This window comes from Haemaphysalis longicornis, unplaced genomic scaffold (assembly GCF_048455015.1).
Source record: "Haemaphysalis longicornis isolate Haplotype H1 unplaced genomic scaffold, Haemaphysalis longicornis Haplotype H1 scaffold_7, whole genome shotgun sequence".
Lineage (NCBI taxonomy): Eukaryota > Metazoa > Arthropoda > Arachnida > Ixodida > Ixodidae > Haemaphysalis > Haemaphysalis longicornis.
Genome location: NW_027526422.1, coordinates 24,804,492 through 24,830,603, shown reverse-complemented (window position 1 = coordinate 24,830,603; position 26,112 = coordinate 24,804,492). Strand labels below are relative to the sequence as shown.

The 26,112-nt window shown below is 45.0% G+C and overlaps 1 protein-coding gene across 3 annotated transcripts in view; it reads right to left on the bottom strand.

Annotated features, from left to right (window-relative positions):
• LOC144144838 (uncharacterized) overlaps nt 1-26,112 on the bottom strand; it is a 195,156-nt gene that overhangs the window by 161,246 nt on the left and 7,798 nt on the right. Inside the window, exon 2 of one of the 3 annotated variants that reach the window (XR_013317348.1) lies at nt 24,245-25,564. The exons of the other annotated variants lie outside the window; for them this stretch is intronic. The gene's annotated coding sequence lies outside the window, so the exon portion shown is untranslated. Of the gene's footprint in view, nt 1-24,244; nt 25,565-26,112 lie in introns of those variants that run through there. 3 annotated transcript variants of the gene reach the window in all.

Below are 26,112 nucleotides of genomic sequence, written 5' to 3'. Positions count from 1 at the left end.
CCGTACCGAATTGCGCTGCCATCTCGAGGAAGATTGTTTCCCCTTCCCTCTGTGCATCTGGTTAAATTGGCGCTCACTTCGGGAGCGCTGATGAAACTTACATTTTTATCTTATGGACAGAATAGACCATGGCTTGCCGAAAGGGCGAAATAAGCGCTTATAGATAGGGTAATTCCACCGTTTGTACTCTATATTCAATATATTCACGCGCAAAAGCAAGGGTCTAGTGCTTAGGCCACCTGGAAGCTTCGAACTAGTGATCATAATGTAAAGAAAAAATAAAGGCTGAAAATATATCGCTTAACAGGTTAGGGTTATGCCCTGCATCAGTTTTTCCTATTTTGTGAAAACACCGCATTACGAAAAATTACAAAGGATGCTTAGAACTTTCTGAAAATGTAAAGGCGAAAGCTCAGTTGGGCTTTTTGTTGATCTGCTGTTGAACTTTATATTAACCTTTGCGGCTCTGCCCGTCACCCCTTGACATCCCACTGGACAGCCCCATCCGAAGCTCTTTGGGCTCGCTAGCCATGGCCAGGAGCATCCTGTTCGGCTGGTAGGTATACCATCACCTTTTGAGGCGGCTCGTATTGCACGTGCGGGATTCGCCTACTCTCCTGTGGCTCAGATCCTCACAGACTTCAAAACTGGTATTGACAATTTCATCAAGGCTTTCTCTGACAATCCTACTGTCCACCGTATTCAGGCTGTGGTCAAGATACTCGCTCAGAACGGCACTAAAACTCACCTGGCATGGATACCGGGACACACGATGCAGGGAATGGCAACAAGACCGCGCACTCTGCGGCTAGAGAGAGCCTCCTCGTAACCCCTCCGCTGGACTACCAATCCCCTGCTGCTGTCCACTCGCCCACTCCCTTTCACCTGCAACTGGACCACGCTCTCCACACGCGCCGGTGCCGCCTAGCATCAAGCGCCCCGCTTGGCTACCTCAACGGCCTCCCTTCTCAACTACACCCACCGAAATTTTCATTAATAAGCCTCTTGCCAACACTGATCTCACTTCGCACATCATATCGAAATGTATTCACCCTGGGACGTCAGCACCCCCCCCCCCTCACGGTGTCCACACTGTTCAGCAACCTCTATCGCTGACCTACACAATGTAATCCGGCACTGCGCTGCATTCTCAGACCATTGATATATTCTCAAAAGTCTACTGTATTCTTGAAAGTGCACTCCCCAATGGTTCTTCACCAGATAATTCCCCATACCATGACCCTCAATTCCTCACCTCGCTAAAGGCACTTTTTCCCTTGAGAGCGGTCCGTCTCGAGTAGTGTAATCCGGTGCCTACAACCCACTCGGCACCTCAAACTGGGCAATTAGATTCTAAATTGGAAGCTGCCCACATGACCCTTGAAGATTCAAGAAGTGCTATTCTTCCCTCCCTGCTATTCCCATTCTCCCCCTCTGGCCAACCGCCGTTCCCTTCCCAGTAAATGACTTTACTTCTTCTTTCCTGGCGCGCCCTTGCGTGGCCCCTTCTCAAAACCATTCTCCGACATTTATCCCACACTGCTGTTCTGCTTTCCTTTCGCGCGATCCCCGGCTCGCGTCGCGCAACAGCAAATTTGTTGGACTACCTATTCTCTGAAGATCACGACGCGCGTGCTTGAAACAGAGAGATTTACGGATTTCGCTTTCAAGACATGTATCAGCCACTTTACAACACCGTAGTTCAAGAAGTGCAGAAGTTGACAATTTACTATAAATTCCACTTATTAGAACACGCTGAGAGTAAATTATACGCCCTACGTTTTTTTTTTTTTTTACGTCCGCGTGTGGATGGACTCACGCAGTATTTTTTGGAACACCCACTATGTCAGCATGATGAGATATGACTTACATTCCTTCGTGCCCCGATAGAGCTGATAGCTCGAACATACAACAGGTTCACATTTTGTAACGCTTGCAAGGTAACGCACCGAAAATATCGTGTCTCCTGCTCACTTTTTTCATTCGTAGTGGATGTTCAAGTGCCAGGGGTATGATTAGACTTTAAACTTGAACCATTCACTAAATTTGAACATTTCACACTGCAGGAATCGCATTCAAATTGGTTCAGTCATTCGCGAGAACTTTCGGTCGGGGGAGGCCTTGTGTTTCCCAAGCAATGCAAAGGTTTGGGGATCAAACTAATCTAACCCTGGCACTGCAGACAGCGAACAACGCGGCAATAAAATAAAATGAAGTCCGGAAGCGCTGGGTAAGAACACTCAAGTTCGCAGAGAAGACTTTCATGCGTTCGAGAAGAGGGGATTATGCAATGTGTTCATCCTTTTACAAAAGAACATAAGATAAGGATGAACTGACGGGGAGATGAATCCAATTAGCCGGCAGTCGCAATTGTCCCTAAGGCCTTAAGGGGAAAAAAGTAATTTCCTGACTTGGCGCGTTCGTTTTCTCGTGAAATTGAAATTCTCTTGGCAGCTCCCTCCCCAACCTATTCTGAATACGTCGTGTTGGTGGAAGATCTGGAATGCACCCTCTGTCGGCCGGTACGGGCTAAACGGTTCTTGTCATTGTTATTACCGTCGTCTGCTCCGATGGAGAAGATTGGCCAGGAATGCAACTGATCACCGTCAAAATATTCACCGTCGTATTCGTGAACGCTTGGGCAGCGTGAGGCCAAAAAAAGAATTATCGCCACTGTAAATACCCTACAGCTTTGTTGCAGTGCTGCACGGGAATCACAGAGCCGTGTTTTACGCAAGGCAGAGTGTAATAGCCATTTAGAATGGAGAACCGGATTCGGTACGACGTCCGGTAAACGGTTGGCGCATCTGCGCGTGCGCAAACCACGTTTCTTTCCTGTGCGCATGCGCAGTGACGCTCGCCGGTCGGCTGGTGTGCACAGCACCCGGACGAGTACTCCGCTTCACTGCAACCAGGGGCGGATTAATCATGCTTGAAATAACCGGGCCATCCGTGCTTAGGGGCCCCCGAAGGGCTGGAACAAAAATGGCAGACTTCGTGGTTTCGTTCGGAATCTATAAGCCTCCTGCTGATTTTCTTTCATTGAAACAGAGATTATCCATTTTAATTCGGAATGATTCGAGAAGGCTGTTCGGTGCATAATGTGAAAAGATTTTAAATCAATTATGGCAGCTAATGAAGTAATTAAAGCAGCTGTTAAGGCCGCTCGTTGAAAAGGTATGAAAGCAAATAGATGAAACCAAAGCAATTGGCCCCGATAGAATTTCACCGCGTATTTTGAGACGCTGTGCTGAATCGATCTCGATGTATATGAACATAATTTATCAACAATCTTTATTGACAGGTGTTTTACCTGTTGACTGGAGAACTGATTATGTCGTACCAATCTATAAGGGGTGATCGAAAAAGGATGTTGAAAATAACAGGCCAAATTCTTTAACTTCAATAGTGTGAAGGGTAATGAAACACATTCTCAATTCCGTAATAATGAAACACTTAATCGAGAACAACATCTTAAAGAATGACCAATACGGGTTCCGCAAGGGGTTCTCATGCACCACGCAACTTGTCGAATTTTACCATAATCTTGCATGTGACATTGATTCAGGGGGACAACCAGGCTCTATTTTCTTAGATTTTCGTAAAGCATTCGATACGGTAACGCATTGGTTTCTTTGTATTAAGCTGAAATTATTCAATATTTATCCCGTTGTGTTTAGGTGGACAGAAAATTATTTGTGTCAGCGTCGACAATGTGTCATTTTAAACGGCAAAAGCTCTGAATACGTTGATGTACGTCCGGAGTCCCACAGGGCTCTGTATTGGGGCCACTTTTGTTTTTAGCTTATATAATGAAATTTCAGTAGGTATTTAATCACGTGTCACAGTGTCTGCAGACGATTGCGAAGTGTACAGACAAATAAGAAGTGAGATTGACGTTCATTATCATCATCATCATCATCATCAGCCTATCTACGCCCACTGCAGGGCAAAGACCTCTCCATCAATTATCCCGGTTCTGTTCTAACTGCGACCAATTTATCCCCGTAAACTTCTTAATCTCATCTGCCGATCTACTTTCTGTCGCCCCCTGACACGCTTGCCTTCTCTAGGGATTGACGTTACCCAACTGCAAAATTGACTTGGAACGTGTTCAGGATTGGTGCTCTTCGTGTAAAATGAATTTTAATGATAGAAAGTGTGCTTACGTTTCTTTTACAAGAAAACGGAAGTTAATGAAGACAGCGTACCTCCTAAATAATGAGCCTGCAAAAAATTTTCTAGATATAAATATCTAGGTGTAGTGTTTTCATCTGATTGCTCATGGAATGCACATGTACGACGTGGTGAGGAAAGCTAGAAAGACGCTGAATTTCATGCAACGCCATTTAAATACATCATAGCAGAGCTTACAGAACACGGCGTACCTGACATGTGTTAGACGTATACCAGACTACGTCTGTGGCGTATGGGATCCCACGCAAGTCACACTAACTGATGAACTAGAGTAAACTCAAAACCGGGCAGCTAGGTTCGTCTTGGAACGGTACAAGGGGGAGATAGTTGCACTCAAATGAAAAGCGACCTTGGGTGGGAGCTACTTTCCTCGTACCGACGAAAATTGCGGGTAATGTTCTGTTTTAAAACATTTCAAGATAAGACAGGAATTAACACAGAAAAATACTTTAAGGAGCCTCATTACGATTCACACAGAACAGACGATGTGTTCAAAATGAGGGAATCGCGTACCCGACGGACCTACTCGCTAAACCATTTTTTGTTAGAACCATTAAAGAAGGGGAACAGGTTGTCTGAAGCGCAAATGCGCTCTAAAAATGAAGATTTGTTTATGTCCATGCTGTGACCCCCTGCTGTAGCAGCTTCAGGCAATGCGGGGTAATCTCTGAGTTTTTTGGGGGTTGTACAGCGTATATAAATTTTCTCTGCTGCGTCTACTCACCGCTGGGCTGTAACTCTAGGCCCACTTGAAACAAACGCGACCGAGGTAATCCCAAGTTTCGGACGCGCGGTGGTCAGCGCGAGAGGATGCAGCGAGGGCTCTTGTGGCAGGTTCTAAAGAAATCAAAGACCCCTTGATGAAACTATCAGAAGGTCATGATGAACGAGCACAAACGAAACAGAAGGCAAATTCTTTGCTGAAGGCAATGACAATGTTGCAAACCACGCTGATGGCCGAGGTCTGGGACAGAGTTTTGCAGTGCTTCAACGCCACCAGCAAGGCACTTCAGAGCCTTGATGGTGGTGAACAGCGAAAACGCTTGTGTGCTGGAGATTCGCTTCAACTTAGGTTTGTTATCACACCTTATAAATGTACAGAGATTGAATATTATAATTAGACAATGAAGTCCAGAAGTGTGACGTGGCGGTGGTACGATTTGTGAATAAACTAAGGACTGAATACGTAGTCGCAATTAACAGCGGTAGGAACTGAGAAAAGATGTAGAATTACAACTATTGTAACATTTCATAGAAAACACACACGCTAAAAACCTTTGATCATAAAAATAATACAAATATACTAATTATAAGAAAAAGTAGAAATATACATTTCAAAGGATAAAGATAACGAAAAAGAGATAAGAAAAAAAAGTTTGCCTAGAGATGCTTGCCATGGACTGGCGGCTCCCTCAGAACCTTAAGAAATTGCGCCTCTTTTCTTCATGCCTCTCAGTCTCTGGGCCTTCCTTTTTGCGCAAAAGAGGGTGACATCGATCACATTTTTATTATTTTACGTGGTTTTGCATTTCAAATATCCGTGCAGCCTGAGAAGGTTCTGTGAGCACTTCTGTACCTCGTCGGTTACTGCGAGACAAGACCAATACAAGTCGTACAAAAACTTTCCTGTCATCGCTGGTTGCATACTTGCGCCGAGATCGGAGACCTCGAGTAATGATTTCCACTCGCTCCTACATTGCTTCAGCCCAAACCATTCTTTCTACTGGGATTCTCTCATCTGGTCCCCATACGTAGCGATCTGTCTTCCTCTCGTCTCCCGGTAGCCAGTAGTAACTTGTATTATCCGCGTATTGTACGCACTTCGCATTACATGCTCTTTCAAACCCCAGTTTTCCGTGTTTATTTCGAAGTTGAATATTCGTTCCCGTGTGTTTATATGCGAAATTATTAGGCTGGCTTAATTTCTGTGCTTCACCGATATATCACGCCTTCCACGGCTCTTAAGGCTGCGAGGGTTGACGCTTAGGCAAGTGTCATGGTACGAAGAAAGGGATAAGTGCAAAATATTACTGGTGGTGGTGGTGGTGATGGTGATGATAATGATGATGGTGGTGGTGGGGGGAGCAGGAGGAGGAGGAGGAGGAGGAGGAGGAGGAGGAGGAGGAGGTGGTGGTGGTGACTTCTTGGTGAAGTGCGCATACTGAAATGGCATCGGCCAAACATTAGTGGAATTACAGTAGGGAAGAAGATCTCATTTAACAACTGGGTTCTGCATAAAGAAAATTTAAAGCTGTTGAATAATTTTTTTTTCAAATCTGAAATTCAGTGTAGAGAAAAAGAGATAATTGGGGAGAAATAAAAAAAAAACGTATTACATATGTTGCCAGCGTAAATGAAGCCAATCATAGCGGAAAATGATTGCAAATTTCTGTGAACCTCAGAAGGGCAGCGCACACATCCCGACAGCAGATCCCCGTTTCGGACGCCCCGAGTGAAGGGAGATACGGCGCAGATAAGGCAATCCCCAGGCTTTGAAGCGCCCCTCGACAAGCTAGTATCTGATCCTAAAAAAGCGTCCACAAACCAACAGATAACGGTTGGGGGGCTCATCCTTAGATGACTGTGTGTTCGCTGAATCCTCGTCGCTTCTCTTGTGGTATGTTTTTCGCTGCTCCCCTGCTTCGTCTTAGGACTGGTCGACGTTCCCTGTCACGGAGCTTTAATTTGTGAGGCACTTAGCAACTGCTACGCACGTTTCAGCTGACACTTGTCATTATTGTGATCCTTTTTTTGTTTTCAGTGATTGACGAAACCTAAACTTCACCAGTTGGGAATGCTTTTCTTGTGCATGCTACCCTATGTCGATTTTTCTGATTACTTGCTTAAGGTAGTTCCACTCTTCTGCATTTAATGTGTGCGTTAAATGCACATGTTGCCAGTAAGCATGCGGCCATAAATAGCACAGCACGGAAACGCTCGCTCATTACTGTCGCGAAATGCGCGCTCCTTATTGTCTGGAACAGTCCATGAGAGCTACAGCTGTGGATTAAACACTACCTAGAGCGATAAATTCGCACGTAAGATTGAATGAGTGGGCTCATCGTAGATGTAGTGTCGCCTTGAGGGTAGCAACACATTTTGCGACCCGTCAGATTCGATGGAAACAAACTAGAAAGAAACGCGGCAGTATATTTGGCTGAATTTGTATTTTTCAGCGCTGCCCGGCGTCTACTCAGAGTTGCAAGTAGGTTTCGCGCGACAACTGTTTCTTTGAAGTGACCGTCAACATCTTGGCGTAGGCAGGCAGCGCAGAAAACGGACGCGGTCATCGGTCAAGTCTAAACCCTGACATTGTGCCTTCTGTTGGCTCTAATAAATTCTGACGCTTTTTTTCCACCTGCAGCCCCGGCAAATTCGGGACTGTGTATACCTCCCGTTCCCTCTCCGAAAGCTGCCGGTCGTAGCTTCTAAAAGAACTACTCCTGAATACTGACTATACCAAAGAAGTAGTTATACATTTCGCGGCGATGCTTCGCTAATTACCAAGCCGCGCTCATAATTTCAATTCCACTGAAAGCGTTCCCACGCAATCACAAATGAGCCAACGCCACGCGTTCCTATTCAACTCATGCACGTGTATACATGCGCGCCTCTTACAAAGTCTAAAGCTGGATGTTGGATCGACAACCGCCTGGAAGGGCCAGGGGAAAAAATTACTTTCACCGAGTCACATCTGGCGAATCTCCGAGCATGAAAATTCAAGCATGGCGAACGCTCCGCGCTCGCTTGAATTCAGCCTGAAAACGTATTCAGGTTTCCATCTCGAGCCGCGACAGCGTGGCGCAGCGGATTGCTACATCCACCCGGGCAGGGGCTTCTCTGCGGTGGTGGGCAGTTTCTCCGGGGCGCCTTCACTCACTGAGCGCGACTAACCTAGGTTGCGTTTCGAGTGATATGCCTGAATAATTGATCCCCTGCAGTGAAATGGTTCGAACTGTGGCCCTCTGCTCAAAATTTTTCTTCCGAACGCGCCTTGCCACGCTATCCGACAAATGCGGCATTTCGCTCGTTGCTATCGTAAAAACCGATCGAATGTTTCCACGAAGAGAGAGCTCAACAAGAAAAAACTGCAGCAGTGCAACGAAAAGTGTGCCTAAGATGATTCGGTTGTTCAATTGCCGACCGAATGTCGGAATCAAATTAGGTGAGAGAAGAAATGAAAACGGAGGAGATACCTCATCAGGTTGCCAAATGCTGGGCATATGTTTTCCCAATCACGTTGAGGGTTCCCCATGAGTCATCCCATTTGGTGCAAAGCGTGTTTATATGGTAAGAGCAGATGTAAGTTAGTTAGTAATTAACTTGAGCCTGCCGCACGTCGCTGCTTTTAGCAGGATGCAGCTTGCAGTACAAACACAATAACAACTCCGCAATTGTCTGATACGAGACGATTTTGTTTTCAGACGGATGTTACTAAACGCATTTAGAACATACCCACATTAATGAAGGTTCCCGTGCTGAAGGATTGCTTTTAGTGAACAAGAGTGATGTGATTCGTGCTAATGTGGGCACCAACACTAGTTTAAGAATATTACTACAACTACTCATGGCACATTTTGGGAAGCGGCGGTAAACTATAATCGAGCATTGCTTTCAACCTACAACGCATTATGGTATAATTACCGCAGTGATATATAGAGCAGAGTGGAAACTGCATAGCGCTACCTCAAGCGTTCGCATCATCTGATGCACGCGAACACAGGTATGAATTCGAAGCCGCAATACCGCGAGCCGGAGTATAAAGCTACGCAAGAAAAAGCAACTGTTTTCAGCTTGTCTGGCAATCTGATAAAGACACTGATTTCCGCTGGTCTAGCCTTTCTCACCAAATCGACTTCATTGCCATCTGTTGCATTGCAGGCGATATGTCTTGATCTTGAATGCTCGTGACCGGCTATGTCTTGTAGGGGCTGTGATGACATAATTTACAACACCTAACTGGCGACCTATCTTTCTTTCTGAACTTTGCAGTTTGAAAACTACAATTATTGGCTGTTTAAGCGTAGGCATGTGTACTTTACGCTGCCATATTTTAGATTTTTTTACAACTGCCAAACTCGTTTCACTTTCATTGCTACCAGAGCTCTAGTCGCTTTCCTTAACCATACCACTGTAGAGAAAGAGAGAGAGAACAAACTTTATTTTCCCCGTACGTTGTGATTGTTGCCACTCTGGACCAGCCAGTGGTGTCCTAAATTTAGGACTTCGAAGCTGTAGCCGGCCGTCCATGTCCTATTCACAGCATGGTGTTGAAGCTGGTGAGGCTGCTCGAGAAGCAGTACACCGGGCAAATGCGGACAGCCAAAAACGTATGTCAACCACCTCCACTCACTAAACGCCCCAACGCATACCAGTGGAGAAAATTCAATAAATACCAGCCAACAGGAATAATTAGAACCGGAAGCGAAGCCAAAAAACCTGCCCAAGTCTCAGAAGATAGGCTGGCATGTAAAAATCAAACAGCTTCTAGAATTTTCTTCATCGGAGAGACTTTACAGGATAGAGATACAAGAACGGGATGAAAGAGCGTGTTTACGTAAAACACGATAAGTAGTGACGACGCGTAACAAATCCAAACTAAACTGTAACTGACACCCTAATGGCATAATCAAAACCAATACCGGGAAGAAGAACGCCTTACGTGACTGCATAACCTACGGAACAAAAATAACAAGAAAGTACCTCATTGCAAGAACTCGCGTTGCAAGGGACATGTTTTCTGTTATTTCTGCATGCAAGTCAGGTTTTAAACGGTGTCGCAATCTTTAAACTGGGGTGGAGGTTCTAAGATTCAGTTGGAGAGAATATGTTTTCGGAAGTTAATCTTCGCGCCAACGTTAAACACGAGCTGTACGCGAGTTTCCCGCCGGCTTAGTTCTTGAAGCACCCGGAAAGTGAGCCTGAAAAAGTTCATTCGTTACTCTCTTCTTTCCTCCCTCTTTTTTAATAAATCCGGATGCATGGCAGCAGAATTCCGTGCAAGAAATAAGAATGCCAAATCACACAACTTCGTCACGTTTTGTCCGTCTGTCTATCCGTTCGTTGAAAATGTGGAAAAAATATACATAAGTTGGCGAGGAGATTCTGAAAGAGCACGATCACATCGACATCTTAAAATATTAAGATAAACTAACAATCGGTTGCACTGCGTCACCGTTCCAAAGAACAGTAGAGACCCCCCCGTAGGTGGAAATCGCTTTTAAAAAATTTCGGTTTAGAAACAGCTCTAAAGGACAAGACGAAGAAAAGAACTCTCTGTGTACCTCTCTTTTTACAGTTCTCTTGTGCAGCTATCTTTTTTGTGTAGTCCTTTCGCTCTGTTTAAATAAGAGTCCCAACCAACTGGCCCTCATTTTCCTCTGGTGCGAGATTTATGAGAGACGTGATGTTCTGCTTCCGCTAACTGCAACCTTGGCAACTCGGCGACAGTGCTACTAAAATAGCACTGCCCCGTGTGCTCCAATTTTGCCAGTATAGTGAATTACGTCGCACCTTTGGGCGTCGAAACGCTAGGCGGCGAGCTCGTACGAAATGAAGACGGAAGTTGATCACCTCACTCCTTCTCGATGTCAAGGCACGTGTTGAGATGTTTTGCTTGTGAAATGCGCTCCCTCATCCATCAATTACCTCTAATAGAGTTAAAGGAAGCAAAAGTCCCTGGATACAAAATATAGTTATATCTCTTGCCCCGGGGCGATATTTCTGAGATTGTTACGTCCCATATTATAAAAGAAGTATATCCTTGAGCGACGAGCAATTCTTTTGTAGCCTTTTGATTCCTTTAGAGTTTTTTTTAATGTCCTTTCTGAGACATTTCTAGCAGTCATTTTATTGTTTTTCCTGCGATCTCCACACACTGTTGGTGGTCTATTGCGTGTATAACTTTTTTTAGCAAAGCAATTAATCTTGCACCGAGACTTCGGCATTCTCGAAATAAATTTTCTGGAGCCGACATACTTTTTGTAAGCTTAGTTTTCATAAATATTTATGATCTAATTTTTTCCTGGTCAATCTTTAACGCGGAATCAATGTTTATTTGCTTTTCCTCAGATAAATTACAGGCGAATAATTTAGTACAGTATGCCGCTGTAACTGCTTGTCTTTCTAATCAATGTATGGTTAAATAGGTCTTAGCTAATTCGCTTATATACGTATGCTGTACACGTAAAACCACCCAGTTAAATAACTGAAGTGTATAACTTGCAACGACTCAGGAGAGAGAGAGAGAGAGAGAGAGAGAGAGAGAGAGAGAGAGAGAGAGAGAGAGAGAGAGAGAGAGAGAGAGAGAGAGAGAGAGAGAAAATAGGCGTTTATTTGAGCATACGGTGATTGTTAGGCCGTCACTCACGCGTACTCTTTTGTTCGGGTGAGCTTTAACAGTTACCGCCACCTCTGGCGCTCCTGCGCAGCGAATACAGTTCCTCTTGGCGGGGCATCCAGGCGAAAAGAAGAAGAAACGTTTTCTGCAGCGCAATGACTGGAAGCGCAAGTTTTCAGCAATCCTGTAAGATATCTGTCTACGCCACCACCGATTACTACATGGCGCTGCGGAAGGAGCGCCGGTAATGAAGCGACCATGACAGCTCGCACTCACCATTCACCACCGCCAATGAAGTTATACGCATGTGTCGTAGAAATGATACCTAACATGCATCCCTTCGGTTGCGAGTGCGATCATCTAAGGGCGATTCGTGAAAAGTATTATCCCGAAATGATTTTGTGTCCCACAGAAACGGGATGCGGCGGCAAGCCGTTGCCAAAGAAAGCCTTACCTCAACGATGTAGCTTCACCCGTGAGGCTTCCGTAGTGAGCCACACTAAACCCCTCCCACCCTTCCTTTTCACAACCAGGCCTCGCGCCATGTGAATAAATTATGCCGGTACTACTAGAAGCTCATTCGCGAATCTGGCAGCTGATGTGGCAGAAACAAAAAAGGACAGAAGAGAAGCAGTATATCTATCAGATTTTACGGAATCATCGGTAAGGCTGCGAGATATACTGAAACTATCGCTGCTGTTGAGGGTCCTCGCAGAAGCCCTCTGAAGGCTTTGACTTGGGTGTGCCTATGTAGCTGTACATTTACGATGCAAATAGATGTTATCTTGTATCACCCGTGAACAAAGCATCAATCGAATATTTCCTAGCTCATTATGCGAGATGCTCTCTTTTGACCCCACATCGCTTTGCACAATAGCAAGAACAAACGCTAATCGGTGGCTCCTTGAAACCAAGCTAGCGTGCTTGAAGACAGTTTCCTCTCAAGTTGAGCCTAGTAAATGTTGTTTCTTTGCCACGTGTTCCAATGCACATCTACTAGATCAACCATTATACGTAAGTATTTTTGGACGCACCTGGACGTGTTGCCGATTCCTTACCAGGGTAACATCTGGTAAGCAAACTTCTGATTACACGAACAAAATTTCACGGTCCCTTCGAGTTTGTATTAACGTTTTTTTTTTCTTCTCATATTACCACGCGTTCTTATTGAATTCGAGTTACAAATGTAAAAATCCTTTCTTTGTATAAGGAAGTAGGTTGGGAGGTTGGAAATCTAAAAGCGCGCGAGAATTATCAGTTTGATCGATGATGAGACCGCACAACTGGACAAACATATCAGAATGGGGCATCAAAACTGATTTACCTCTCCTTAAGCAGACATGTTAAAAAATTCCCCGCATTTCCCCGAGGGGAAGAATGTGAAAGTGCGAATGCACGAGTTGAATTTGCGCGGTTCGGTAATGTTGGCGAAAGAGAGACCACACACACACACACAACTACAAAGAAAGAAAGATGCATTTATTCACAGACACCTATTTGTGTTGTCGTTGTACTTGATTGCTAGAGCGGATCTCAGCTTTGAAATTTCGTGTCAGTACTCCTTTAAGCGGGTGCATTAGCCCTTCTCACGCCCGATTCCTGGCCAATCCCCCACGTGGGTATGTGCCATGTCAGCGGCCAGGCAGCGCGCGCCCATCTCCCCCCGTTGCCAAGGAAGACGAGGAGATTCCTGGCCAATCCCCCACGTGGGTATGTGCCATGTCAGCGGCCAGGCAGCGCGCGCCCATCTCCCCCCGTTGTTAAGGAAGACGAGGAGCGCGCGCGCCCGCAGCTGTTGCTATGCGGACTACGGCGGCGGACGATTCAGGCTCGCTTAAGAAGTGCATTCGCACTTAAAATGAGTCTAGCCTACATTATCTCGGCTTCTTTGGCGAAACACAGCCTAGGAACCCTATATATAATCCTATAGCGTAGAGCAGGATATTTTTGGGCCGTTGCGCAAACAACGTCCAAGCGTAATAAAAGTCAGCTGTCGTTTCGTCCAAATTTTTTGTCGTCATCAGATACAAATACATCCTTATCTGGAATGTTTACAATGCTGCTGAAGAGGCTACGGGATGTAAAACGCGCCCTTGGTCTTTGCTGGCGAAGAATTATGTCGTAATCATGCACGCTATTATCACTGTAATCGACAGATTCACTTCTCTACGAAGCACCTAGGTTTCCTATTATCTTAGAAATAAACAACCGACGTTTTCAGCTAGGGCGTCTCTGTCAAGTACGCCTGCAATAGGTGCAGAAAAGTCAAATATTCGCCTGAAAGTGGTACAACGCCGGAAATACGGTCACTTTGCGTAATTTCCTGCTTTAAATTTATGTATGCAGCGAGGGAGTGGGATGGGCTAGCGAAAGGAAATTTATGACGAAAAAACACAGAAGGAAAAATATATTTTATGTATTACGAAGTATTTGCTAAATGTGAGTCTCCTTTTTTTACGCATGTTTTCAGTTTCGCTGTACGAAAAGTGCGTTACTTGCGGGCTTGGCATCAACCAATACACGTTTTGTGCTGTCGTGGTGTTTGTAACGCGCCTGCGTTGTTCCCGCCGCAAAGAAAAAATACAACAATAAAACATGCCTTCAAAATGGTTGCCGACACAGCTTCATGTTTTATTTTTTTATTATTTATTGCTGTGTATCTGATGCAACTGCGCACGCTGGGCTCTACCGGGAAAAGTAGTGGTTTTTCCCTTCCGGGAAAATCTACTCAAGTGAGTAGAACACGCCGCCCTAGAACTTCGAAAATTCACCCACGACGAACTCTCGCACGAGGGCTTTCGAAAGTTCCCATTATGCAAATGAAGTGGGCGCTTTGCCGCCTCTACACACCCTACTTTTCTGTGGCAATATTCGAGAGGAAAAAAAAAACATTTGCTTGCACGAGCATGCCCCTCTTGTGGCTATGCTGCCTGGGATGCGACTTCGAGGCGATCGTAAATAGTTTATCTTTCACATCATTCTCGCTTCGCGTTGCGCCGGGATTATAAGGTTGTATTTATCGTGGTTCCAGGTGGCGTTAAAAGCAGGCCACCAGCTGCGGCTTCGGGGAGGCCTAGCTTGAAGTGGGTGAAAGCGGAGCGAAGCTTTCTCGAAGCTTCCCGAAAGGACAGCTCGCGACTGTATCGTTATAATAGAGGCCACGCGCTCACCGGACGTGGTTTGTGAAGGGGATAATACAAATGTACGTCAACAAGTCTGTGTGGTGCATGCCCGTTCTTGGGGGAGAGAGGCGACAAATAGCAAATAATTTATTGGTAGTCGGTGTTGCCTCTATATGTGTCACTTAAACAAATACTTCTGAGTATGGTATGATGTAAGTGTAGCTGCTAATCCAAATTTTTCTGTTCAGGAGACCACAAAATACAATCGGTTGCGAAGGAGCAACTTAAAGGAAATTTTTTTAAGTTAGTGAATCTGCTATAATGCAAGAGGAATGGGAGTGATGAGAGAAAACGTTTTTGGCCAAGCATTTAAAGGAAACGTTATAAAGCATTTTGTTGCTTTTGAAAAAATCAGAGATCACGTTGCCATTTTATTTTTTTATTTTTTTGACGCGCTTTTGATACTAGTTGGATAGCAACATGAACATATTTCATCCATATCCTGATGCGCACATCGCTTTGGCACATCTTCTATTGCCATGTTCAGAGGAGTAGCAGGAGGAGTACTTTTATTGGAAGCGGAGGCTCTAGGCCCATTTGGAAAGAGGGGTGGCGGGGTGGGAGCGGATCTTTATGGAGGTTAAAGACAACACACAGGATATGTCTTCGAGGGTGTATGAATACGCATTCTTTTCCCGTGCTTGCGCCCTTTCAACGACCTGAATCTTTACTTAGACGCTGGTCACAACAGCGAGAAAATCCGAAAGAAATATGGTGAAGTATCATTTTCATTTTTTTTTTTACTCCCCACACTCTGGGGACCTCCGTTTCCCTGCATCAATACCTACGTCTCATTGATGGTGCAGAATAACGGGAACCCTGCTCACACACAAATAAAGATGGGGGAGTGTATGGTGTCCAGGGAAAACGTTGGCTTCCGCGCAATGACTACGCACAAGGTATGGTTATGGGGGTAACAGTAGCGCCTGTGGTTCGCAGCTGGAGCACGATGCTATTGTGGGCGCAGCCAATGACGACTGAGCACCCCTCTGGGACCCATGTCTTCAACGACGCCCCGCGCTTTTTCGGCCATCCACGTCGACTGGCAGGGCTCAGCCGTGAACGCTAGCGCCGCTGCTTCAGCGTAATGGGAGAGTGCGCCAAACCCTTATTTCGGGCTACGGGCACCGAAGCTGCCATAGCTTGCGAGTTTAAATGGAACAAGGAGCGTTCAGGGAGAAAACAGCCCCCTTGCGGAAAACCTCTCTCCGCGGTTTTCCTGTACCACTTTGAAGATTGTAGGGAACACAAGAAAAAAATAAACAAGGTACCGAGCAATATATATATATATATATATATATATATATATATATATATATATATATATATATATATATATATTGCTCGGTACCTTGTTTATTTCGGTTTTCTCCCTGAACGCTCCTTGTTCCATTTCTTTCTGACTCACAAAATTCTTCATATCTTTCTATACCCCAACGCATTCCCCCCTTTGCTTTCCGAGGTTTTCTTGACTGCCCACCCTTATTCTGTCTGAATTCACTGAGCACCTCATTTCCCATTGCTGATTCGCTATATATATATATATATATATATATATATATATATATATATATATATATATATATATATATATATATATATATATATATATATAGTAAGGAAATGAGGGGCTCGTTGAGGAAATACAGAAACATAGGTCAACGCCAAAGGATGCATAGGGGTGTGGTTAGGCTCTATTTTTTACTACGGTTAATCAAGTTAAGATTTTTTTTTAGTATAAGGAAGAAAGAAAGAAAGAAAAACACGCGCCCAGAGTGGGGACCGAACCCACGCCTTTCGATTAGATCTCGAATGCCTTACCAATTCGGCTATCTGGGCGACTGTGTTCTCCTTCACTTTCTGGGCTATTTATATTTACTAGAAGTGTATCTGACGGCATTCGAGAAGGCATTCGAGATCTAATCGAAAGGCGTGGGTTCGGTCCCCACTCTGGGCGCGTGTTTTTCTTTCTTTCTTTCTTCCTTATACTAAAAAAAAATCTTAACTTCATTAACCGTAGTAAAAAATAGAGCCTAACAACACCCCTATGCCTCCTTTGGCGTTGTAGACTGCCGACCTATGTTTCTGTATATATATATATATATATATATATATATATATATATATATATATATATATATATATATATATATATATATATATATATATATATATATATATATATATATATATATATATATATATTCGTAAGCGCGTGTTCAGAAACTAAAATACACAACCCCTAGTATTGCGGGCAATTACATGTTTGCAAATATAACGCAGGATATCGGTTTGACGGATGATCCTCTGCAATTTTCACATTACAATCACACGCCTAAATGCAATTATTAAAAATGACTAAAAGTATTAAATAATTGTTACCGCAAATAGCAATTGCAACTCGTTTTATTGCGTCCGCCATAGACCCTGAGCCTTTCGCGCGAGAAAAACAATTTTATCTTCTAAAGCCAATTTTTAAAATTACTAAAACTCTTCCCTGAAACACGATGTGTAAGAAATGTACATGGGGGATAACCCTTCACAAGTAAAGCGATTAATTTCCGACCAGAAAGGGAGTAAGCCAGGCAGATACCATCTCGCCAAAACTAATCACAGCATGTCTGGAGTGGGTATTTAGAAAGTTTGAGTGGGAAAACATAGCATTAAGGATGAACGGGGGATACTTGAGCCATTTGAGGTTTGTGGGCGAGATAGCCTTACTGAGTGAGACTACACAACACATGCAAACAATGCTCGAGGAACTACAAATAGAAAGCACTTCCGTGGTGCTAAAAATAAATAACGAATAAATTTAAAGTAATAAGGAATAAGCACGCGAAAAACGTCCTCTTTAGCTTAGGAGACGAAATGCTAGAAGTAAAAGAAGATAACTAACTCGGACAGATGGTTAGTGCTGACCCCAACCACGAGAAAGAAATACGGCGCATAAATGGCGGAGAGAAAGGGCTCTGGTTTATGATGCGGTTGGGAGCACGGTCACATAGTATTTATTCATATTTCGCGGTGTTTCTTTATCAGACAGAATACATGAGTACGCAATTAGTTCGTCGCTGGAAATACCGTATATAGATGCCTCTCGTAAGCCCCTACAAGTGCACAATTGACCTTTTGGTTGTTGGTACAGTACTTGTGTTAGAAAATTAAGTACAAATAATTAATAAATATCACTAACGAAAATACTATGGCCGCTACCCCACTGTTCTGGAAGCCTTATGCACTAGATTTTCTTTGAGTAACGCCATTGCTCATTTTTTTAATCTTGAAGCATGGTAGCTTTGACACCCTCTATACTAAAAGCCCAGGTCATTTGCCTCGTTTTGCTCGACGTTAGTTCGCTTCTTGTTACTACATGGTTGTCTAACAGACAACGCACGCTTTACAGGTGCTTTACTGGTTATTTTCCATCCCAACCACAAAAATCGTGCTGACATGTAGCTACGGGCGGACGACAGTGATCGGAGCTTTTTGTTACGACGACAGCTATCAATGACTTATTGCCGCAATTTTTAAAGCAACGGTTTACTACTTTCGTCTAGGGGTTTCACCGCGGATCGGCAAGTTCCCGTTTTGTTGACCGGAGAAACACTCCCGGCGGCACACTCGCGGCGACTCACACCTCGAAGAGCATCGCGTGATTCGCGTGCCCGCTTTTGGCGCTGCGCACAAGGCCCCGTTTTCAGTCAGGCCGATCAGCTTATCGGCAACCGACCATCCCCGCAGCCTCCCATGCATACGCTGCTGGGTTGTCTCAGGCTACGTGACTCGTCTCGTGACTAGGCGAAGCGGAACGGCGCGTTCGCTGTGAATGCATGCCGCGTTCGCCGGGCCTCCTTTTGTGAGCGTTGTACGAGACCGAACGGCTTCCAGCCGTGGTCGGCAATACAGCTACATCAAAGGTTAACAAAGCAAAACCAAGGCTCAACCAGACTAAGCCAAGCTTTTGCTTTGCATATCCGAGGTTAGCTGTGATAAGCTGCAGCCATTTTCCTGTAAGGACGGTGCACTGGGCGTGTGATCTTTGCAGCCGCTGCGGGAGCATGATCACCGAGCACCGCGGTGCTTGTGTGGCAGGACAAAATGTTCGTGATTGTGTAGCCATAAATAATAGGAGCAGGTGCGATTGAGCCAAAATAGAAAAAAATAGTTGCACGCTTCTTAGCAGTCTGTCTAGTTCAGTCCATGTGCGCGATGAGTTTAGTTGAACTATGTATGCTTTAGCGTGCTCTGCAATGAATGAGAGCCACATGGCGCCGCCGGACTAGGTCGTTGGTTCTCTGCGATGTGAATGAGGAGGCTGTGCAGGAAAACATTTTGTTAATCTTATCAGAAAGAAAGAAAACCAACTGCGAATGCGAATGAATAACGAACGCATGCCGGATATGGTGCATGATATAAATGATTTATTGGTGCCGTAAGAATTCCCGGGCTGTAGAGCACGTACAGAAAGTATTAGTGGTCCTTACAACTCTCCGCTGGCATGCTTTGCTCGCGCCATCGTTGCTTTATTGCACTGGCTCGGTGGAGAGTCGTGTGTGGTTGTTGACTCTGTAGAACAAAAGCGTCGCAATCTCTTCGCGTAGAGAGTTCTTACAGGAAGGCAACGAAAACATGGCGTTCTCTTGCCGCATCAGAGACCATTCCTTCATTTCTGAAACCAACTGAGGAAGTCTCAACGGGGTAACGCAGGCATTATTCGTCAAGAAACCAACAAAGGCCGGCGAACGCATGACGCGTGCGTCTTTTTAAATACCAGTCTAATGAGTTTCCATGGGTTGTCCGACAGAGAGAACGTGGGCGGCATAATAAATGGCTCCGTTTCAGCTGGGACATGGACAGTGAACTCATCGTAGGAAAAGCTTCGCCCCTTCCAACTTTAAACAGCACGCTCGGCGCGACGACTCTCGGTGGACATCTAAAGTGAAGAACCTCCGGAATGCCCAAGATTTATCTCCTCCTGTCACCCATTTCTGAAATTTACGCTCTTCCGCCTTCCGGAAGTGTGTGAGTTCCTGCATTTAGGAAGTATCACTTGCTTGGTGACACGTCTTGAGGAGCCTTGCACATGAGCAACACAAATATGCCTCCCCATAAGGTAAATTGAAGCGTGATAGCTTTTAAAACCGGAATTTTACCCGCCGCCAGTAACAGGAACGCTGTGCTACTGAACACCAGAGCGCGTGCTTGATCCCGACCACGGCGGCCGCCCCGTTTATAGATGCAAAAACACAGCTCGTGCGAGGAAATTTTGGTCAAAATAAATATCTTAATGTGGTTTCCAAATTATCTCATAGTCCTCCACGGCGGCGCGCCTCATAGTCCGTGTATAGTTTCTGCGTGTAAAACCCAAATTTAGTTTTATTTCTACAAGTGAATATTTTCAGACTGCTCTTGCAATTCCAAAAATGTCCAGCTAAATACGGCCATACATTTTCTAGAAGTATGTTACGGCTGCCGAAGTCACGTAATAATGAAGGATGGCATATTTGTTTACATATCACTGAGTTCACTGCGTGGGCAGCATCGTAGGTTGCGCTGTATTAGAGATAATTTTCATACCATAATTCTTGAATTACAGCCACGCTATTAATGTACGCTTTCATGTCAGTCCGAAATGCAGTTTTTGCCTTTTTTCTAGTTATTTCTGGTTGAAGTAGTTCACGTTTCACAGCTCATGCCATTAATGCCATAACCACCTAACGTAGTAAGAAAGGGTGTGAAAAATAGGCCTCCATTTTGCTCTGCTTTGGCCTTGACCTCTCATATCTTGATCTCTTGATCTGACACGTTGAAAACCACAACATTCAAGTGTCTGCTTTTAGGCTCCTCAACTTCACACACAGCAAAATATTCGCGCATACCTAGGCCCTTCTTAACGGTTTAGTATGCGACAACCTGAATTCCCAGTTGAACCCCTGAGTCGCATTACTTCCGATTTGGCGTTGTCGAAGGGCTTCATAATAAGGCTGCTTGGCGTGCTTTGCTTTGCGATCCGCCTCAACGCTTTCGAATGGCTTCGATCGGCCTCCTACGCGTTGCAATGCGACTCGTTCCAACCGCCACATATATTCTGAGAGCTGGTGGTGATAGTGGATTTCACTGCCTGTCTGTTCACTCGCTTGGCTGCGTTCTTTCGCTTTCTCACTGCATTTGCGGCCTACTGATGTGGACGGCCACCTTTTGAAACAGCAGTGTTTCAACTCGCCCTGTGAAACGCCTCGTGTTATGGAAGGCCTCGAATGAGCCGTTCTTCTGTTACGGACGCCTGAGCCAGCTTTTTTTTCTTACTGAGCCATTCAGGCTTTCGCCATAATAAACAGCGCCAATCGTGTATTTATCTTCATAGCGTCCCTTTTAAGACACTTGGAAACAAGTGCGCGACTCACGCTGCACAAGAGGTGCCTTGATAATAATTTAAGTTAATTTCCAATTCTCCAACATGGTCAGTACCAGATCTACAAATCAACATTGTCGTGTTAATTTTATGTGTATGCCTATCAGGAGCCTAGTTTGTGCATCCGTACGCACGTGCCTCCTATCCCATGCATATGTTTGCATTTAGGCACCTATTCTATAATTAACCCGCTCAACCACGTCATCGATTATGAGATAGCAATACAAATTCCTCCCTTAGCCTCTCGGTGTTTCTCTTATATTTGTCTTCTTCGTCTGTTATTTATAAGTTCATTGGTAGGATAATCAGAATAGGAAAAAAAACGACCAAGGTTGGAGTCGAGCGAGACAATGCAAAAAAATGTGTTACTCTGAAAACTATCCCGTTTGTTCACCCTTAACAAATGGGCAAAAAAAAACAAAAGCCAATTATCCTTCTTGCTCAAGGCAGCTCAACGTTATCCTTTAACTACATCTGTTCTTTTTGAGGCAATGTTAGGTTATAATAGTTAATTAAAAAATAAATAAAGTTATGAAACCCTCGCCGAATAAGTTTTTTTCTTTGTAATGTGGACACGCGTTCATCTCAATACAACCATTTTTTCTTAATAATCAACCATGTACCCCGCATACAAATATCAAAATCTAAGTTACGGCAGATTGGAATTTTACGCTACCCTTTCTTTTTTCCCTATGAGGCCTCAATAAGATATAACTCAGGTAAAACGCGGCGTAATAAAATACCACCTGTTTCAAATACAAAAGTAAGATCAGCCACGTTTCCGAAGAGCCTTTTTTGAATAGTGTAGCCTATTTCGGAGGCGTGTAGAGATACGCATGCGTCAGCATTTTTATTTTCCGAAGTCTGCAAAGCACTCGGAGTTTTCACAATGCGCTTTGAAATTGATGAAGAAAAACTTGCGCTGACATGACAGCCCATTTCAGGACCATCAAAAGACGGGTTCCTTGACAGGAACCTGGACAAATTGCTGTGTGGCGACATCTAGTGCCATCTGATGGCGTTAACAGAAAGCGACTATTCCGCCTTGATGCTATCGTGCCCGAGCGAGAAAGTAAATTCATCTGATTCGATAAGAAGTTAAGTTAGGATGTGCAGGTATAAAATGCGAGGAGAATTCCGGGTAATACAACCAGTCTAATGGGCCATATTTGTTGATAGGGGGCTCAGGGTAAAGTTGGGTACTGCCGTAAATGTAACTCCACTAAGACAAAACGGCCGCCCTTATCTTACGGCTTATGGGGAATGATTGTTCAGGCAAAAAAGCGGTGCGCATCCATTCCTGATAAAACAGATACAGGGCACGGCGGCCTCTTTTTTGATTGGGGCAAAAACGATATCGCCCACGTGCCGATATTTTGCCAGTTGTTAAAGATACTCAAATGACCGAAATGAATCCGTAGCCCTCCACTACGGCGCCCCAGCCGAGGTGTAGCTTGGTCACATGCAACGTCGATTTGAATTTTACCTTCCAGCAAATGATGGTCCTGCAAAAAAACTGACCCTGATGTGATCGGGTAATCGCTACTATCAAGAGATAAATCATAGTGATGGCCATTCCGCTCATCACTGATGTCACTCCTCCGGACCTTTTGTGATAGGGAATCATAAGCTACTCTCGGAAAAAAGATGCAATGCTGTGTCATACGCACTTACCTACAGTCAAACCCGGCTATAACGAACCCGGATAGAGCGAATTATGCTATATATCGAACAAAAATATTTCAGTTACAGAAATACATGGGGAAAATATTCCTTATAACGAAGTTCACAACCGATATATCGAACTCTGCGCGCCTAGAATGGCTGCCGAAATGCATGGTCTCGAAGCGGCGATTGAGATGGGGATTGGCCACGACCACGGAGCAAGAGCCGCTACTGAGACATTGCGCTTCGCACGGAGTGACGTGATGCCTGACACTTTCCGTAACTGTTTCTGACGCGCGGGACTCACGATGGAACACGCAAATTCCACGAGTCCGGACCAAGACAGCAGCATCGGTGAACTGTGGGAAGAGCTCGCCAGCGTTCCCGATGATGTCGCGAGTGAAAGCCGTCTGACGTTTACAATGAAACGCTTTCAGCAGTCGATGTGCTCCACCAATGCTTTTTTAGATTTTGGAGGACGCGGACTCGAACTGGTACAAACAATGTTTCGTGTAGAGAATGATATGCTAGTTGAAGCCGCCAAAGTGAAAGTGAAAACAAAAATCGCCGCTTTTTTGCAAAGTAGGCAGCTAAGGCGGAACGTAGCTTTATTATTTGCAATAAAGGGATTATTTTGTGTATGGTAATGGCTGTTTCTGCATGCGGGGATGGCGGAGTTGGGAGGGGGGGGGGGGTGGCTCCCGCGGATTGCGAACTCGTGAAATAGGTTCGTTATAAGCGGGTTCGGCTATATCGAACTATTGGATATATCGAACTAATCGCAGTGCATATTGCAGTTCGCTATAACCGGGTTTGACTGTAGTATGGGAAGGAGTGACGGGTAATGAGGACTCCGCTTCAATTGTTAAGCCGAGAAGCTTAGTTCTCTATGCTTCAAGCGCGTTCGTGGTGAGGTAGACATAATCGCACAGTAGATGGGAGCGCGTGCCGGGTAACAGAAAAAACAGCGACAGCACATCGTTCCGGACACGTCTCGTATACGTCCCCGCGTCCTGCAGTGGATAAAAACAGGCGGCGGTTTCTGCTGCTAATAATAATGGGATGACGATGAAGGCTTCCATCTTCGTGGATATGTGGACACATGCATGCATACTTTGTATATATATATATATATATATATATATATATATATATATATATATATATATATATATATATATATATATATATATATATATATATATATATATATATATATAAGCGTTCGCCCAGGCTGCACGCCCCACACACCGCTCTTCGTCGTCCTTCATCGGGCCCACAGCGGCGCATACCCTACTCCGCTCTTCTTCGTCTCCTCGTGACAATATATATATATATATATATATATATATCGCGAATGCCCCCAAAAATGCAAGCAACGTACATAGAAAAACGAAATAGCGACTACGCGTGGTCGATGCAACCGATGAAGCGTGTTTATTCCGACAGAAAAGATCCACAAAAATCCCAAATATAACCTTGAACACAACGCTTCCGTCTCGTTCGGGTCGATACAAGGTCACCCACAAATTTCAGGCCGCGTCTCCCGCTCCAGTCCGGGCTTGTTATCTGCGACAGACGTCTCCGCCGAGTCGCACAGCGCGTGGAGACCATTTGTACGACTGCACCCGCGATAGGCCCGGCAAGATGCTTACTATCTGATTGGGTGGCCCCGGTTCCCGTACACGCACGCAGCACGAAATGTGTGCACCACTGAGGCTCCCTCGCCGTGGCGCATTTCCTCCCCGCGAGAACGTCCATGCCATCCGTCTGGTCTTTGCCGCTGAAAGCAAGTACTGTTGGGCGGCCTTCCCAGGCCACACTGGGTATTGATTCCCCTCTCGAGCAATCCTTCACCGGTGTAGCCGCGGGACATCGAGGAAATAAATCGGGTCGAGACTTTTGAGCAGAGATTCATTTCTCGTTTCGCTCCCACCTAAAACAATGCATCATAAATCTACAAAAATCCATAACCGGCCTAATGACAAAGTAGTGCCGGCGTCGATCCTGCCAAGGTTTAGATAAACGATTCGAGAGGAACCAGGTTGGTACAGAAGTGAGAGAAAGCGGCCGTGCTTAAAGGAGGGACAAAATGCTGGGAGCCATTTAGCCATACCACTTTTCCGCTTCACTGCGTCTGAATAAGTTTTAGCAGTCGTTTCGCGGTGTTCAAGGAAGAAGTACTTGGTGCCAGACAGGGAAAAAAAGAACTTCGTTGGACAGAATGTCAGCCTTCTTGTGTCTACAAACAGTAATTTGTTCCCGCCTGCCTGGGCAACTAAGGTCTGTAGCGGACGCTGGCGTCATTTAGATCAGTTGAGCAGATCTACATTAGTTACATAACTTACTACAAATATTGTTAAAACCACGGGAGGGACAGGTGATATAGTGCACACAGATTGCGGTTGACCGCCTCAGAGCCTACCCTAGAGGCCTTTCACCATCTCGTACCGGGCGTTAGGCAAAAATTGAGCTTGCGGGGTATGCCGTAAGCTTTTCGCATCGCCTAGGGAAGCCATGAATTGATGGGCGCGTGCTCTATAGAGGCGTCTGTCCTTTACCGCTCCACCGCAGACGCCATCTATCGCCTTCTCCATCGATCACCCTTCCGTGTTTTTGTTGCCGGGCGCCTTTGCCACCGGGGAGGGTGCCTGTATTCTACGCTCCGGCTGCACCGCTTTCTATCTTCGTCGCTGCTTGTAGACTTCGTGGCAGCTAATCGAAGCTCGACTGAGGCCAGAGATAGCGGACCCTTGTGACTTGCCGTCCCTGTCAAATTTAAGCAAACAAACAAACAAATGAACGAATGGACGAGTGAACAAACGAATGAATGAATGAATGAATGAATGAATGAATGAATGAATGAATGAATGAATGAATGAATGAATGAATGAATGAATGAACAAAAAAACAAACAAAAACTGAAGCTCTGTCTTCAGTTCTTGGTGCAAACACGCTGTATACATTACCACCAAAAAATTTTCGAGGCCACCTAAGCACGTCTTATGAGCTATGACTGCGGAAGTATTAATGTGCAATTGAACGTCGCGCCTTGGTTCGCTGATGACTGCTCTGCCATCGGGGGAAGGACGGAGCGTTTGGTTTGGGAAGGTACGCGGTCCGCGTGCTGAAATCAAACCGATTTTTAGCAGACTCACTCACCGCTTTGCCCACGTCGCTCTATGCACGTGCACGTTTACCTTTTTATTTGTGTCTTATTTCTTCAGGCGTGCGCTATCGAATGCGTCGCAGCCAATTGATTGTTTGAATAAACTTTTATTAAGCCTGCAGAACTAACTCTGACGTCGAGACGCTAG